Source organism: Bombus pascuorum, chromosome 13 (assembly GCF_905332965.1).
Source record: "Bombus pascuorum chromosome 13, iyBomPasc1.1, whole genome shotgun sequence".
In the NCBI taxonomy this organism is placed as follows: domain Eukaryota; kingdom Metazoa; phylum Arthropoda; class Insecta; order Hymenoptera; family Apidae; genus Bombus; species Bombus pascuorum.
The window spans coordinates 10,985,606-11,002,013 of record NC_083500.1 but is presented as its reverse complement, the minus strand read 5'-3'; the positions used below and the strand labels follow the sequence as shown (position 1 = coordinate 11,002,013).

The 16,408-nt window shown below is 34.4% G+C and overlaps 1 protein-coding gene across 4 annotated transcripts in view; it reads right to left on the bottom strand.

Moving 5' to 3' along the window:
* LOC132913252 (metabotropic glutamate receptor 7-like) overlaps window positions 1–14,502 on the bottom strand; it is a 43,514-nt gene extending 29,012 nt beyond the window's left edge. For 2 of the 4 annotated variants that reach the window (XR_009659347.1, XM_060971440.1), the window contains exon 1: window positions 14,034–14,502. The gene's annotated coding sequence lies outside the window, so the exon portion shown is untranslated. Of the gene's footprint in view, window positions 1–13,795; window positions 13,909–14,033 lie in introns of all 4 variants that reach the window. The other 2 variants (XM_060971437.1, XM_060971435.1) reach the window with 2 other exon arrangements.
* Between the last annotated feature and the right edge of the window lie 1,906 nt (window positions 14,503–16,408).

The window sequence follows — 16,408 nt, the reverse complement described above, 5'->3', positions numbered from 1 at the left end:
GAGGAATGCAATTTTACTGTGTAATAACGCAGCGAACATTAATTGGAACGAGAGCTATGACAGAACAAAATTAGTCTCTTCAAAAAAATTAATCGAAAATGCAACAGAAATTTTTTATCAAAGGGGTCATTTGCAGAGAAATTGATTTTTTAAAAATATCGAACGCATCTATACTTGTCACGTATGATGTACTTCAGTGAGATTTTTTCCCTCTAATAATATCGATAGTACGTGCAATAATAAATTATATAATAAAATGTTTTCGAATAATTGCTTCGTTGAAACCGTAGAATTTTATTTCTTTTATCATCAAATATGCTACTATATATTACGCAAGAATTGTATTATTATCACTAACTATTATTATTATACGTCTTACATACTATGTATGCTATGTATACATACTATGTATTACTACGATACTGTTGCACCGAGTACTGATAACATGTTCAAAGACTAAATAATTATTAAAACGATTGTTGCAAAATGTACGTGGAAAATGTTTGCTCTGAAAGCCACCTGGTTTGTTAACTTATTCACTGGCATTCTTTCTCGCACAATGAATATTAGTCAATGGCTAGACAAAGATGTATTGTTCATAACTTCTAGCCTAGCTTAACTTTATGTAGCATGAAAAGTTGAAACAACTGTTTGCTGCAGTTGTTCGACTTTCGTTATGTTCCGAATATAGATAATCGATATGGTATGTTTCCGTAAATGAAAATCGTGCTTACAATTAGATTTCATTATATCTGATTAGATACGCACGTACACAAAGTGATTGTAATAACTGGGCCAAACTATTGGTATCTCTGTTCTAAGAGAAGTTACAAAGGAAAATTTTCCTCTGTTTAACTAACTATATCATCCTGTGGCGCGAGTTTTCTCGCAATAACATCCACGCCTGTGCAAACTGCGATTCCACTTTTATTCTCATATGGAACCACTTTTTACACAATTACCTTTTCTCCATAAATTGATTTTTTTCACTTGTTTCGCGAGTAACGTTATTGAAAACTCGATGATTATTTCGATATCAATATTTTTCATGCCGCGCAAATACGAAAATATTTCATCGTATTTAAAATAAGTATATCAAGTTGGACAAAAGTTGAGGAAAAGATAATCGGACGATATTGTTTTTGGGCAGTCGTTTCGCGTTCGAGCGAGTACATCAATTACATGTTGCGGAGTTTAACGCAGTTCATAAATGAATTGATGATATACAGGTATTGGACAAAATAATGGAAACATCTCTTATATGACATATATACAATATATGTACATACACATATGTAAATTTGTGCTTTCGCGAAACATATGTAAAAAAGCGGAATCCATGCAAGCGTTATGTTTACCTACTAAATAATATTTTGAATATTGTACATTTTTATTCTATATATTTTTGCATATATATTACGCACATGCACGTACGTTCTATGCATTTTTGCACCTTTTAATTTCTCACGGATAAAAATACGCATCTATCAATAACAGTTCTCGATAACTAACTAATATCATACAGACATGATATATGTTTATTAAAAATATATTTTTTAAATTTTTGAAATACAAAATAAATATTTGCCGAGGTTCCTTATATTTTTACTGACCTGATCACGTTATACTTTAATCACCGCGGATACTGACCATGTCATTTGTCCCTTTGAAAACGCATTGCGAAATTTTCCCCACGGAAAGATTTTAGTAAGTGAAAATATTCTGTTCCAAATGTTTCTTTAATTACTGGAATTTTCTGGCTGCACGACTATGGGATGGCGGAATTATGAATTTTGTAACAGCTGTGCGAAGACTTTCAGATCTTTTCCAGTCGTTAAATGTGGCACTAATGAGATGCGTTATCATCGCACGCAAAAACTGAAGAATACCTAGCACAAGGTTTATATCTGTTCAAAAGCATTCTTCTAAGAGTCTGAAAGATCACCTTGTAGATTACGTCCTAGACCGGTCTAATGGTTCTTTTGCGGATGATATATCGTGCTTCAAGTTCGAGAGATGAGATTTCTTTGCATCGACATCGCATAGCTGGGACAATATTAGTGCAAAAATTAGAAGAGTAGCCAGCCGAAAGAGTAAAAGAAATACAGATTGGAAAAATTCACATTGTTTCCCTTCAGAAACCCAGGTATATAACTATGAAAAGAAATTTTAACAGTTAGCGATTAAACTACTTTTGATCAGCACCTTACGTTTAAGAAAAAATAGCATATTAGTTGAGCTAAAAATTGCAAAGGTAACGCGTTCGGATATTTTCACCTAGCCATTTTTCATCTTGAATTTAAGACGGGCCAAAGTATGAAGCGTAAAATTTAGCAAATCTTTGACGACAAGAACGAAGCATCGTTGGAGCATCCTCGAGAAATACAAAACGAATGCCTGTTTGCTAACCTTGTCCATTTGTAGTAACTGGAAACTCGTGGAATATGCAATGTTCTATACCTTATACAACTCTAGCATTTCGAACGTTTGCAAGAACCTGTCTGAACTCGTAACTGTGAAAAAACAAACGGGAATATCTTACGCTTGGTCTATCTTATTTGAATTCTAGATCCATTACTTATGCGAACAGTGTATTTCAAGTGATTACGTTGATAAACTTATATGAAGTGGCGGGACGAAACTTATACGGCAATCTAATATAATGCGGAGGAAGACGGCTTCAATTTGGAAATGCATTCTGGCCGAATACTGTCCAACGTTGGAATAAGAGCGGTTGAAGCTATTGTTCATCGTCAATTCATCCTCTACGAATCATAGCTAAACAATCGTAACTATTATATCTGCAATTGGGCTACTGCCTTCGTCGCTTTGAATTATATTAACGTAATACAGGATCATTGGTAATGTAAGTAGACGAGAGCCAATTTAAGTCTGTCGATAGTTGCGTTATAAGTTAATTATGGAAAGGCTTGGAGAAGGCACATCTTCGTGAATTTCATTTCTTTTCGCTGTTATACGTAAAATAATAGTATTTGCTGCACTTTATTATCAGCAGACATTCTGTTCGGATAGCGAAACGTTTGGATATTGGAGCAGAACGTTCAGATATCGAGATATTCGGATAATGGTGTTCGGATACGAGAGGTTCTATTATACTGTTACAAAATTTGAAAGGAAACTGCTATTGTTAAATTCGTCCATGACTTTCTTCCTTGTTGTGTGTAACTATTTTTATAATTTAGAATTTGGGAATAAAATTTGCGATCGATATGATTACAAGTCCTCCACAAATCTCTTAGAATTTAACAGGATAAAACTATAGATTCACTGCGTTTTGCGCCTTCATTGTCGTCTGTGACCAGCGCTATTGATCCTTCTCTCTCTCTCTAGAATTGAGAAGCAAATTTAGATTAATGTAATGTTAAAATACACACTCACACAGATATCATTTTTAAATATTTCATGCGTGTATTGTACGTGATATTTCAATATGTTCAATATTTGAAACGATATGCAGGAAGATATGTTTTAACTAAGACATAACACAATATGAAAACTTGCATTCTAAGCGTGTCACACAATTCCCGGTAATCGGACTGTGGTGAATAAGAGATTAAGTGGCCTTATTTCTCGTTTAAACAAGTGTCATGTACAGCTGTTCAAGAAGTCGAGTTGATGAAGTTGTCGTGCAATAAAGCGACTTTAACTTTGAAATCTCAGTGCACTTACAGTGGAAAGCAGTATGATACCTAATCTCAAATCGATCGAAACTTATATTTCAATTGTCTTCTCTCAATTACACAACGTGTCTTCCCATATTGCGTATGCTGGCTGTTCTTTATTTGTAGTTTGAGCAAAATTCATCAAATAATTTTGTAACGCGCTTGATGGAAAAGCGCTATTGCGAAAACAAGGGCCGTTAAACTAATCTAACAAAAAGGATAACACGTGGTCAACGCACTGTTTAAATGAAGAAGAAAAAGAAGAAAATATCAGCGGATCAGCAGCTTGCTTGATTAAATGCCTAATCGATCGAAAATGCACCCTTGTCCATGAGCATTAGGATGCCTGGTGATTTTACACCGAAAACGATAACCGATTCACATTGTTGGCAAAACGATTAATCGGTTAGAAACTTAAAAATCCGGGGGGGAAAATTTGTAAGAGTCGTTCACTAGAATTAGCAAGAAATACAGAGTTAATCGTTGCAAGAAGAATAAACATGTAATCATAAAAATTCCAATTAAAGTTCAGTTCGATAAGTAATTCAAGAAGTAATTGCGTTTCTCTCGAAAGAAAGTGGAAGAACGCTTTCAAGAACAAAGAAGTTAGCCTGAAAGTACACGCATGTATACTGTAACAAGTACTTTTTTACTTGCACACACGTATATACCCAGCGTTCTTTCAACCCTTTGAATAGTGAAGTGGTTGCTTGACCAAGTCAAGAATACAGATGCCAGGGTTACTGTGACGTGATGTTAAATTATGCAAATAAGAAAAGTGCTTTTTCATGTAAATATGTAGCATATATGTACACTGACGATCGCACATTATCATGCAAAGTTGTTCCGCTTCTCTGCTATATACTTTAAACTTTTTAACGTGGTGGAAATTTTGTCCTAAGGCGTGCGACGATATTACGCTGTCGATACTGTTACATCCACACTTATAGATAAAACACAAACATTTAACGTTCATTTAACGAAAATTTGCGGAATGGCAGTTTCATTGCAAAATAAGAAATCAAATATATAACAGACACGATTACAATAATTGAATAGTAATAAAACATTTACTTGACTTCATTGATTTCAAAAATGAAGAGAGATGTATCGGGATGAAAGTTCACTTATGACAGCATAAACGTAACGTTCTTTGATCCTAATGTTCGAGGGTTAATACGAAGGTATCGAAAATGAAAAATAATCGAAGGCTAGAAAATTGCTTGAATTCATAGGGTTCAAAGTTTCACGAAGTGCAAAGGTCAGGTATGCAACGTGCTTAAAAATGTTCTCAAGAGGAAAAGTTCTTTATACACGGAGAAGGATTCTCTTGAAAGACCATGGAAAGAATGTTGTTTTCCTTTCGTTCCGACGAAGAAACGTGTACCAAGTATTTTACATGTAAAATTAAATTCACCTATCGTGCCATTTTTATCCCACATCGTACCATTTTTTTCCTCCCCCGAATCTGTTGATAGAGGACCTCTAAAACCATTAAAACCCTTGCGCCTGCAAAAGTCAATTCCGATTAGCATAGCTTTTATAATCGTTTTAGTCTCAGCCACCTAAGCGAGTCGAATCGTGCTGTGCATTCAGATTGGTTAAAATGGTATGGTGAAAGTAGAATATATTAAAATAAAATTCTCCGCTCGATTCCATCCTCGTACGTATACTAAACATCATAAAGCTCATTAACAATGTAAGCAAGCTTCGTACGAATTATTTGCAAGTTGCAACAACTTTCAACACTGCTCTGTTATATCAATTTGTAGCGTATTAGTGTTGGTTTATTACGCGCTACGAGTATTTAATGAACTTAGGACCTGTACTAACAACGATCAGAGTTTTTCAGGGTTTTCAAATGAAATTATTACAAACAGTTGTTATTATAAATTAGAAATTATTATAAACATTCGATAATAAAAGGTATAGCGATAAGTATAAAAAATACAATAAAATAAAAGTATTTGAAAATTTTTGTTCCATATGTTATACGCGTTAGAGGAAACTTTTTAAAATTTTAGTAGCAACGAGGTTTGTAAATCGATGAAATTATACTGGTAAAACTTAGAAGCAACATGAAAATGTGTATAAAAAAAGTTACAAGTTATTTACTGCAAACAGATATAAATAAAGAAATAAGTATCGGTAAAGTACAAGTTTGAAGTTTAATAGTCTACAGTTTCCCATCTCGTAAATTGAACGTGATTTCTTATGATTGCACGTTTCATAATAAAACTGGATCTTTTCACTGAACTTTCCCTTTGAGTTCGTATAAAATATTTCATCTAATCAGTGATTTCATTTGAACGAGTTATTCATCGAAGAATGTGCGGATACGTAGTATATTTCTATATGAAAAGATATACCGAGACTGAGACATGTCGAATAATTGTCACCTGAAGCGTCTATTTCAAAAGAACCCATTTTAATATCGTGCATAACTAAACGGACTAAGATAAAAATGCCAGTGTGTACATACTATATAAATGTATTTAAAATTTAGCTGCTTTTTCATAGCAACAGGTTGGAGAAGTTATGAAAATAATATTATAAATCTTAATTTATTATGAATCTACGAGGTAAACATATTTTAGCGTATTTCGTTTCTAATAACACGATAGATTATCATTAAATATTTTAATAAAAGCTATGCTTATAATCGAGGGATTAACAATTACTTGTTTTCAAGCACACACACGATACAGTAATTAAACAACAGGATAGAAAATTACGAATCTTCGTAATCCCTCGATTAATGGTTCGTTATGTGTAATATATTTGTATCAGTTGTTATTCTGTGTGAATTAAAATATCGAATTGAGAAATTTTATCGACAAACAAGGAAAAACGTGCGCATTTTCCAAACGAGCCGAAATATCTATTAAAAATGACCGCAAAATTCATTCAACATTCGCTGCCAATTAAGCTAACATTTTATTTTGCTCAAGTACCTGGCAACTCTCAGGCAAATATCTGTATTTTGAAATTTTGTTTATTCTACGCTTGCAAGCTTATTTTATTTATTATTATTTTATACTATTTTGGTAAATTCTCATACCATTTGTCAATGATAGTTGTATCGTTGCATCGAGTATACTTAATTGTTGAACATAATTTCTGATAAGGTCTCTAGATATATTTGTTTGTCCCATTGAACTCTGTGCATTAAATTGGATATTGATTTCACGTGAAAGCTATTACGTGTTCATAAATATCGAATAAACCAAAACGCATAATTGGAAAGACACTGTCCGAAAATTCAAATTTCTATGTTCATGTATATCATAAATCACCGAACCAATCATCATTGTCTGTTTAATTATAGTAATAAACTATTTGATAGATTCATTGTTGGAGAATTACGTAAGTATAAAACATGCAACGGTATTTTATCCGTATAGTTTGACGATCCAGTTTTTATTAATAATCCCGCGAGAAATTGAAAGATGATCCACTTAATTGTTCCACGTTCCGAGTAAATCAATTCCCTGAAACAAACGTTCTGTATACGAAGTAAATTTCTCCCGTGAATATAAAAAGCATTCGTATAGCAATCACTTTCGATAAAGATATTATGGCACTTTGTTTATTTCAGAAATATTATATCTTCCCTATAATTAACTGGATCATGTAAATGAAACGTTGAAGCAGTTGCAGGAAGAAAAAACTACTTCGAGAGCAAACTAGAATTTTGAAACAAGTATCGGAACAAGTAGTTAAGGTCGAATATTTATCTTGCTTAAATATTATGTAGCAGCAAGATAAACGAGCGGATCGATCATTCATTATTCAGCGGATAACTTCCTCTCCACGATTCCGTCTTCCTTGACACTCTCGAATGCTACAAGTGGTAATGCTCAATATGAAATACCAAGATCTTCGTGCGATATAATTACCAATATATCAATCTTTTCGTTTTTCGAGAGCCAACTGTTAATTAAATTTCGACATCGTTTAATTAATAACGATTCACGATTGTTAACTGTATCAAATATTGTCCAACTGTATAAAAACTAGAATTATGTACAACTATCAATCATATAAAATATTATTTAACCATAGAGAAAGTATTTAAAGTAAAGAATATAAAATAGATCACGTTCTTTTTATTTTAATGCTAGGATATAGAATTTATCGTTTTATTTCTACATAGAACGTGCTCCTTCAAGTAGAAACTAGTTGCTTCGAAAAGAGCAGTCACGTTTAACCGAAAGTCGAATAAATGTTATCGATTGGTCTCACTGACATCTCCTAGTATCGAGTAAGACAGACATTTATATTGTACGTCGCATCGGTTCGATCCTACAGCAAATATTTCATGTTTGTACACGCCAAGTAAAAGTAGAATCTTTATACACTATACATATACATGGATATATATATACATATACGTAAGTACGTTTTTATATAGGAAATTGGTCGATTAATTAGTTCGAGATAAATTGAGTGTATAATTAAAAAACAAAGAGAAAAAAAATAAAACATAAGCTGCATGATACTAGAAGTTGCTAGAAATGTAGTATCACACAGCCATGTAAGTTTCTATCGAAAAAATAAAAGCAATTACAGAGGAAGAATCGTAAAAGGTTTACTGACGATGATCCAGATATTGGATGCGGTCCAATTGTTATTTCACTCAATTTGATCGCTTGATAACGAATGCAATGTGTGCGGATGTACGGCACGTGCATCTATAAACGACACGTAGGTATACATTGTGTATGTTGATACAGCAAATTTATCTTTTCAAGGTGGAAAATTCATAGGTACTACTAATGAAAACCGAAGTTTTGTTACCTATGAACCGATATGACGACAAATTGAGTGCCTAAAATAGCATCTTCAATAAGGGTTGTCCCTCCACGATCTACACTACCGTTTATAAGTATCCAAACACTTTGATCGATCTATAACGACGGTATTTAAATTTCACTAAAATGCACAAATTAACGACGGATTACATTCATCGTATTAATCAAGTTATTAATCGTATCAAATCAATTTGATCGCGTCATAATATTAGTAACAATCTCTCAGAGGAATTAGGGATTAATTTTCAACGTTTCAAGATCAAATCTATCTTTTTAAGAGACATTCCCTATTCTGTTATCTTTAAAGAAACTATTAGATGACCTCGATAGTTGATGGCGCGAAATTATCCACTGTTAAATAAGAGCGTAAGATAATAATGATAAAATAAAAATAATGATTCATATTCGACGATTCACGAGAGACTCTCAGAGTGGTGTCGTCTATTTGCAATTATCGGATTGGCGGAGTTCATGCGCTTCTTATCACTTCCGCATTAATTGTAGCATACGCTGCAATGAATGGCTCCTTGTTTCCTACCTTCTAACATTGTCGTTGTATTATTCGCTAAGTAATGTAGCGATATGATGGATGCTTTGCACATAATACACGCACAGTAAAAGCTATAATCAATAGGATCTTGCCGAATGGATAGATAGGTTGTGGCGAGCCAATTTCGTGAACAGCTCGTCCGCTCGACGTAACGCCACTTAACTTACTTCTTCAGTGAACGCCAAGACGTATCGTGTAGCAGAAAAAAGAAGCCAAATACGCCGGAAGACATGAAACAAAGACGAACGATCGCAACGTGTGCTCCAATCAATCCGGAAGTGATAAGAAATGTACGAGTCCCTTTCATCTGTCGATTGCAATGTCATGCCTGCCGACGTAAACGTACACTATACCACTTCGAGCACCCTTTGTGACTTGAGAATCGGTGGTCTGCCGTTTTATTTGTCATCGGCTTGACCTTGTGCTATAGGTCATTGAAATCTCCTAGATATCTACCATTGTACTGTAGATATGATAAATTGTAGCGTGTCGCTTAAAAGTACAATGACAATAAAAAATATCGAAGCATGCTCTCGTTTTTTGATAAAACTTGTTCGAAGCTTTCTTCTATTTTGACGTCAGCATGCTTTATGATCTCTTCTACGTCGATCGACTTTTGTGAATGAAATTTTTCCCTGTCTCTAGAATTAACGAAGATAATCGAGTTACTTTTTATGCATGTGTACAAGTGTAAATATTTATGCGTAATTTTACTTTACAGGAGTGTTAAAGATGAACGAAAATATTTAGAAAAGTCTAGACAGACACGCTCGGTTCTTATTTATGTACTTTGGAATATTCCCTTCCTTATTAAAAACGTTATATAATTTCCTGATGAAATGACAATGAACGATTAAATAAAGACTTGCCCACTCTGCTTAACGTTCTAAAGTCTTTTCCGCGGAAAAGCCTTAAGACTTTCAAAGAGACGGCTTTCAGACAGATACGCTACGATGCTAAGCAAATGAAAAACACTGCATCAAAGAAATAACATACATTAAAGTAAATAGTTTAGGCAATTATTATCCGTAAGATCTTTCTCAAGATAATAAGATCTTTTCGAGTCTGTCGCTATTTTACAAAAACTTTTTTATGACTTAAAAATAGAGTAATATATTCTATTGAAAACAAATAAATTTCAGGATATATATATTGTGGCAACAGAGAGTAGAAATTGAAAAATACGTTACCGAAGCCAAAAACAACAGATAGATGCCCTAACTTTTCAGTGATACTGTAATATTTTCCTGGTTTCTATTCAAGTTCGCGTGCATGACGTATGAAACGACATATCTCAGACAGAAACTATTCACACTGGACAAATATTGGTCGAACTTTGCCAACCAACCATGTTAGTTACGCTATATACTGATAAATTGATCAATTGTGTTACTATTATAGTTACGTGAAATTGAAACGATAATCCATCATTGGTTAATAATAATAAGCTCTGTTTCATTCTAATTCCATTAGTCGCTTAATGTTCTATACGGTGAAACGTATATAGCGTATATATATACAAGTGTATTTTTCCCTTGATAGTGCTTTGAGTGGTATATATACATATATGTGCTATGTTTTAGAGCAACTACCGGTATTAAACTTTGAATTGTAAATGAAATAGTTGCACGTAAGTACATAAAGCTGATTGCATTCCTCTCTTCGTGTTGCTTTGTCCCAGAGAGTTCAAAACACGCTTAAGCTCACTTTTTACCGATCACGCGTGTTTTTGCCTATTTTCCAGATCGACAGAGTGTAGGTATTCGTCGTAATCTATGGAAGGAAAAGTTTATAAATTAATGTGTCAGAGGATATATTTCACTAATTAAAAGGTAAAATGTAGGACTGGACTGACATTGCTTTCTATAATGCCATTAGAAACTTTTCACTGAGCGAAAAGGCGAAAAGAATGCAGAGTTAAACACGCATTTTATCAACCGCTATTGTTTCCACGGCTATAAACGAGCTACAAAGTTGAAGGTATAGAGTCCTTTTCTGTTTCTAGGGTTAATTATAGCTCTACTAGGTTTGAAAAAAAATGCTGAGAAAATTGAGGAAACCAAAGACAAGTTGAAACAGGCGATAAAGAAACAAAAGAAAGTTTTAAAGAACAAACGGAAGAAGAGAGTAACCGCGACTGCGAATTTTTATGCAAATTCATATTTTCATGAATACAATTAAAGAAATGGAATGTAAGTAATAATTGGATCTGAGTAATTTCAGTGTCTCATATTTTTAGATATTCGCAGCGTTCCCAGCAATTTTTAATCTACAAATACAGACAAAAGAAAAATAGAGGAAAATCTGGAAAATCTTATGATAGAAAATTTGCATCTTTACGAATACAATTAAAAAGATCGGATGTAAGAAGAATGTTATTTCAATTAAATTCTAAACCATTTCATACGTTTTTGCGCCTTCGAATTTTTCGTAAACATTCGCAGTATAGCAATAGTGACATTCAGCAGCTAAAAGTTAGTTATTTTCTCGTCACAATACCGGATGAAACGCTAACTATAACGTATATTTACGCTTTTATTGGCGTCTTAAGTAACTGTCAGAAAATGTTACGATCCAGTGACATTAACATTTGACATATTGGTCGAGGCTCAGCCTTTATTTCTAAAGTTAGAGATGAACCTGCTAGGATCGATAGTTGGAAACTACTGATCGTTCAGTTATGTTAAAGTTGGAGTTGATTATATAATCAAATTTCAATTGTAAACCATTAGAAAATTTACAATTGATTAGGAGAGAATACGAGCCAGCGTTCCATTATGATTTCAAATCTATCGAACTGCACACGAAAAACAATCACGTGGCTCGCGACTGTAAACCGTGAGAGATCAGTCGTTGTTCGATCTACGATATTATTATGACCTATTATACGATAAAAATCACCGATAATAAAAGAAAATCGCGAGAAGAAACATGATGTGAATATTTGAAGAAAATTCACAAATTCCACTAAAGTCAGTAATTTTTAATAAAATTGTTAAATATCTCTTCGATATTGTTCGACAAATGCTACTTAGATATTTTATTAATACTTAGAGCTATCGAATATTAGCGAGTATAAATAATTAAGACGATCAAGAAGTATAATTAATTAGAGGTATATAATACTTAATAGACTCTAATTATCTTATTAGTAAATCGAAAATTCTTCATCGTGTTTTATATTTTGAAGACCAAAAATCGGTTAACGTATAATATTAAAATATGTGAAAATACAGTTAATATTAATTAAATAAGTTAATGACTCAACAAACGGAAGGTTGTTGTATGTTTCCGCCAAGAGAATGCTAATTGGCAGAAATTCAATGGATTTTCGATTAAAGCGTCATTATTATCACATTGTGAAGAATATACGAACTTACAAACCACCGAGAATTAATTTGATGCTGTTTTTAAAACATCCCTCTCTTTCCAGAACTATGCGAATAATCGTTTGTGAGTAAATAGCTATTTCATTGTTTCGCTTAACAGACAATTATGGTATGTTGTGCTGTGTTATTAAAACGCAAATATCATGCGTTTGAAAGAGTCCAAATCATGCAAAACTTTATATTAAAGACAGATTACTTAAACTATAAAGCAGATGCGATTAAATATCGATTACTTATTAGATAAAATTTCAATTAGTTTGATCCTCGATCGTGCTTACTGTAGCGTTGTATAATTACTGCTATCTAGATTCCATTTCAAACTTTTACTCAACTTTTTCCTTTTGTGTTCACCATGGCTAATAAACTCGAGTCAATACTACAAAGTAAGAGAAAAAGTAAGTGTAAGAAGGATGGAAAGATAATTGTGGGAATATAACAAAGTTATGAATGAAGGTATAGTTGACAGAAGTAAACAATCTAAATTGCATTAAGTAAAAATTATTGCATCCATTGGAAAATTAACAAGTCATTCAAATGACGTAATTGCTCAAACACATACTCTAATGTTAATTTTGTGTGCTATGTCTCTCTCTAAATTCTCTTTGATTAACGCTACGAAAGCTGAAACATAGCAAATGAACGTTCATGCAAACATTTAATGAACTCTTTTGCAAATATCGATATTGATCAAAAATTAAAAATCAAACGATATCTTGTATTAATTTGTCTACGTTTTTATCGTAGTAAAGTATCATTTAGCGTACTGACCAGATATCTTTATGATAATGTTTTATGATAACTAACAAAATATCGAATTATCGTCGAACACGGGCCAATAGCTACGTTACTCTGCTTTCTCATTAAAAAAGATCTTTGTCAACGAAAAAGTAAAAGATTGCGGTGAATGTTGTCTACGAAAGGTATCGACGAACTTTTAGTTTCAAAGTTCGAAGTCAATGGAACGTTTATGGAAGCGTGGTGAATTGAAATTAGAAAAAGAAATTCAAAGGCTTGCTGGAATTAATTAACAGTTACGCCTTCAAAGGCTCGCAATGGTAGATCCTTAAAGCGAAAACTTCTATCTCGAGTTCGAATATTTCGAAATCGGATCTAGTGAACGGTCGATCGAGTTTCCATTGATTAAGATACAGCAATCGTTTCGGTGACAACGAATAGCGGAGGCTGGTCTCGCGGTACAATGCCGTAAAACTTGTTGGCAAGAAAAATGAAAGCGCGGAAAGCCTGGCAACGCGAATCGACATGCACTTCTACTGCATGAATACGACTAGAGGCACGGATATGTCCAGTTTCGACGGTTTCAAAGGTTACGAAAAGAGAGTAGAAAATTTCTCTCCTTACTTCCTTTCGCAGTCTTTGTCAAAGCTTATTCAGGAAACAGCAAGAACCACGAATAATACGCGCGTTGCATTTACGTTTTTTCACCGCGGCAGACTTGTCCGTCGCACCGTTGGCTACAAATTTCAGAAAGAATGCTATTTACGACGAAGCTTTGCAACGACAATCACGATCACTAAAGGCGAATAGATGAAAATAACAGGCAACTACTAGCAAAATATTTCTTTCGATGTGAACGTACGCTGATCGTCCAGGATGCCGACGTCGCTGCTGACGTTGACGACGCTGTCCTGTCTATCGCTTCAGAAAGCCGGAGAAGGGAGGAAAAGCTGCTCTTTTTCTCAGTGGCGCGCTATCTTTCTTTCTCTGTCTTTCTTCTTTTTCCCCGAGTTCTCCACTTCTCGTGCTCCACTCTCTTTCGCCAGTCGCCTTGCTCGCTGGTGCCGCGCGCGCCAGGGAATGATCACGCTCTCTTCTTCTCTCTCTTTCTCTTTTTACCCTTGCATGCATACACACACACACCCTCTCTCTCTCTCTCTTTCTCTCTCACTCTCTCTCTCTCTCACCTTATCGTTCGTTCTTTGTCACTGATACGGGAAAAGCAACATAGCGACAACGTCGTCCACGAAAGGGCTCAGAGGAAGGAAAAAAGCGACGAAACTAGGAACGCGACACCGGTACCACGGGGTGGACTGAAGTCCCTACGAGCGCCGGTCAGATTCTTATAGCTAGCATCGGGGCGCAAGCGCTGATCGAGCTTCTCGCCGCCTAGGGATGGGCCGCCGGTACGTTTCGAAAAGAGGTGTTGATCCTCTTCTCTCGGCCGATCGACTTTTCATCGCAGGATGAGCCACGAAAACAGCTTCCCGATAACCTTCCTTACTTTCCTGATATTTTCCCTCATTTTCTTTGGAGACACGAGATATCCAAGACAAAGTTCACTCTGGCCATTCCTGTCGATATCACCATACTCGGTACTCTCGCATTGCGTCAAATGTTATTGTAGAAATTGCAACCCGTCCATTGCCTGTGGCATGTACCAGCGACCGTGTTTGTCATCGTCTAACATCGATGAATCAAACATACCGAATCGATAGACGTTGCTACCTGGAACGTGTTCGCACTGGACCTCGAAAAAGATTCGAAAATGATCATTCGTAGGAAGGAGAATAGAACGTAGAATTAAAAGCATAGCAACTGCTACGAGACAGAGTAGAGAAATTCGATTTTCTTTTCCATTTTGGGTATGATATTGAGGTAGCGTGTTTGTGGATTTCACTTATCGTTAGTATCAAGCGATTATTAAGTTGAGTAATTCAGCGTCGAAAGGAATCTAGAAAGCACTCGTCTTTTGTCTTTTTAACAAACGTTAGATGAACTTAAATACTTTTTTAACGTGAACACGACCGTAGCTCTTAGCTTTCTTTTAATAGTGAATATTTTAGCAATACGTATTCATTCAATATTGAATATTTTATATCAGATGAATTTGTTATCAGATGCTATTTAGAATGCTTTCAAGGAATGAATATCGAAGCATATAGGATTAAACAGTATCCAATTAAGAATGGTAATAAGTAAGGACAATATGAAAGTTAACGAACACTGCTTTTGTTCGTACGGATCTTCTGCCCTCAAAAATAAATCAACGAATATCCACACATACACGCAATTCTCTGTATCTTGCTTGTTGACGCCATACGTTTATACTTTCCCCGTTGTTGTTTGCTTTTAATTAAAATAAACAAGGAGTTGCTCTCGAACGATCAAGTTTCTAAATTCCGACGCTCGATGACATTCTAAATATTCCTTCTTGTATATATGTAATAAAATTATATAAATAACTAATTTGTCTTTTGGAATAAAAAATTGTTTCTTTTCTAATCTGATTTGAGAAGGTAAAATCCTCGAGTCAGATTAAAAAAGTCTCTTTAACAAAAAGATTTGATCACATACGTCACATATGCTAAAAATGTAAAAAATAGCTCTTTATGGAATCGGTGGTTAAGTTTGCAAAGCAATCCATTTCAGGGTTTTGGTTAAGTGCTACGTTGTTACTCACAGTCATCTCAGAATCAGTAGAACGTACTTCTGTCTTCTCTATTCTGTGACAGACCCTCTAGGAACAATGTTTCCCATTTTTCAAAGTAACGCAACATCAGCTTACTTGCCATTTATAAACTCCTTCGCACATTTTCCAAACTATCGATCTTATGACATCCGTTATTAGTCATTCCTGATCATCTGAATTGCTCATGGTTTACAGGCGTTCCTTGTACCTACATACAGAATGAATTTATGCCGTAAATCGTACAAAAGTAAAATTTCCAATTACCATCGACGACTTTTTTAAATATATGTCGTTGTAAAACAAAATTAAAGTTTCAAACGTTGATCGAATTAGTATATGAATTCCAAGTTTTGTGATACTGTACAATTTATGATGCGTTTATGCGAAATTTAAAGATGCAAAGATCCACAGATTGTGCAAAAATATATAAAGTATAGAAAGTACTGCATCCATTGTAGTTTTTAATAGATACACTGAATCTTCATTCAGTTTCTATTTCGTGAACTGAGTTCATAAAAATATAAATTTGTAGAAATGTCTGCAAT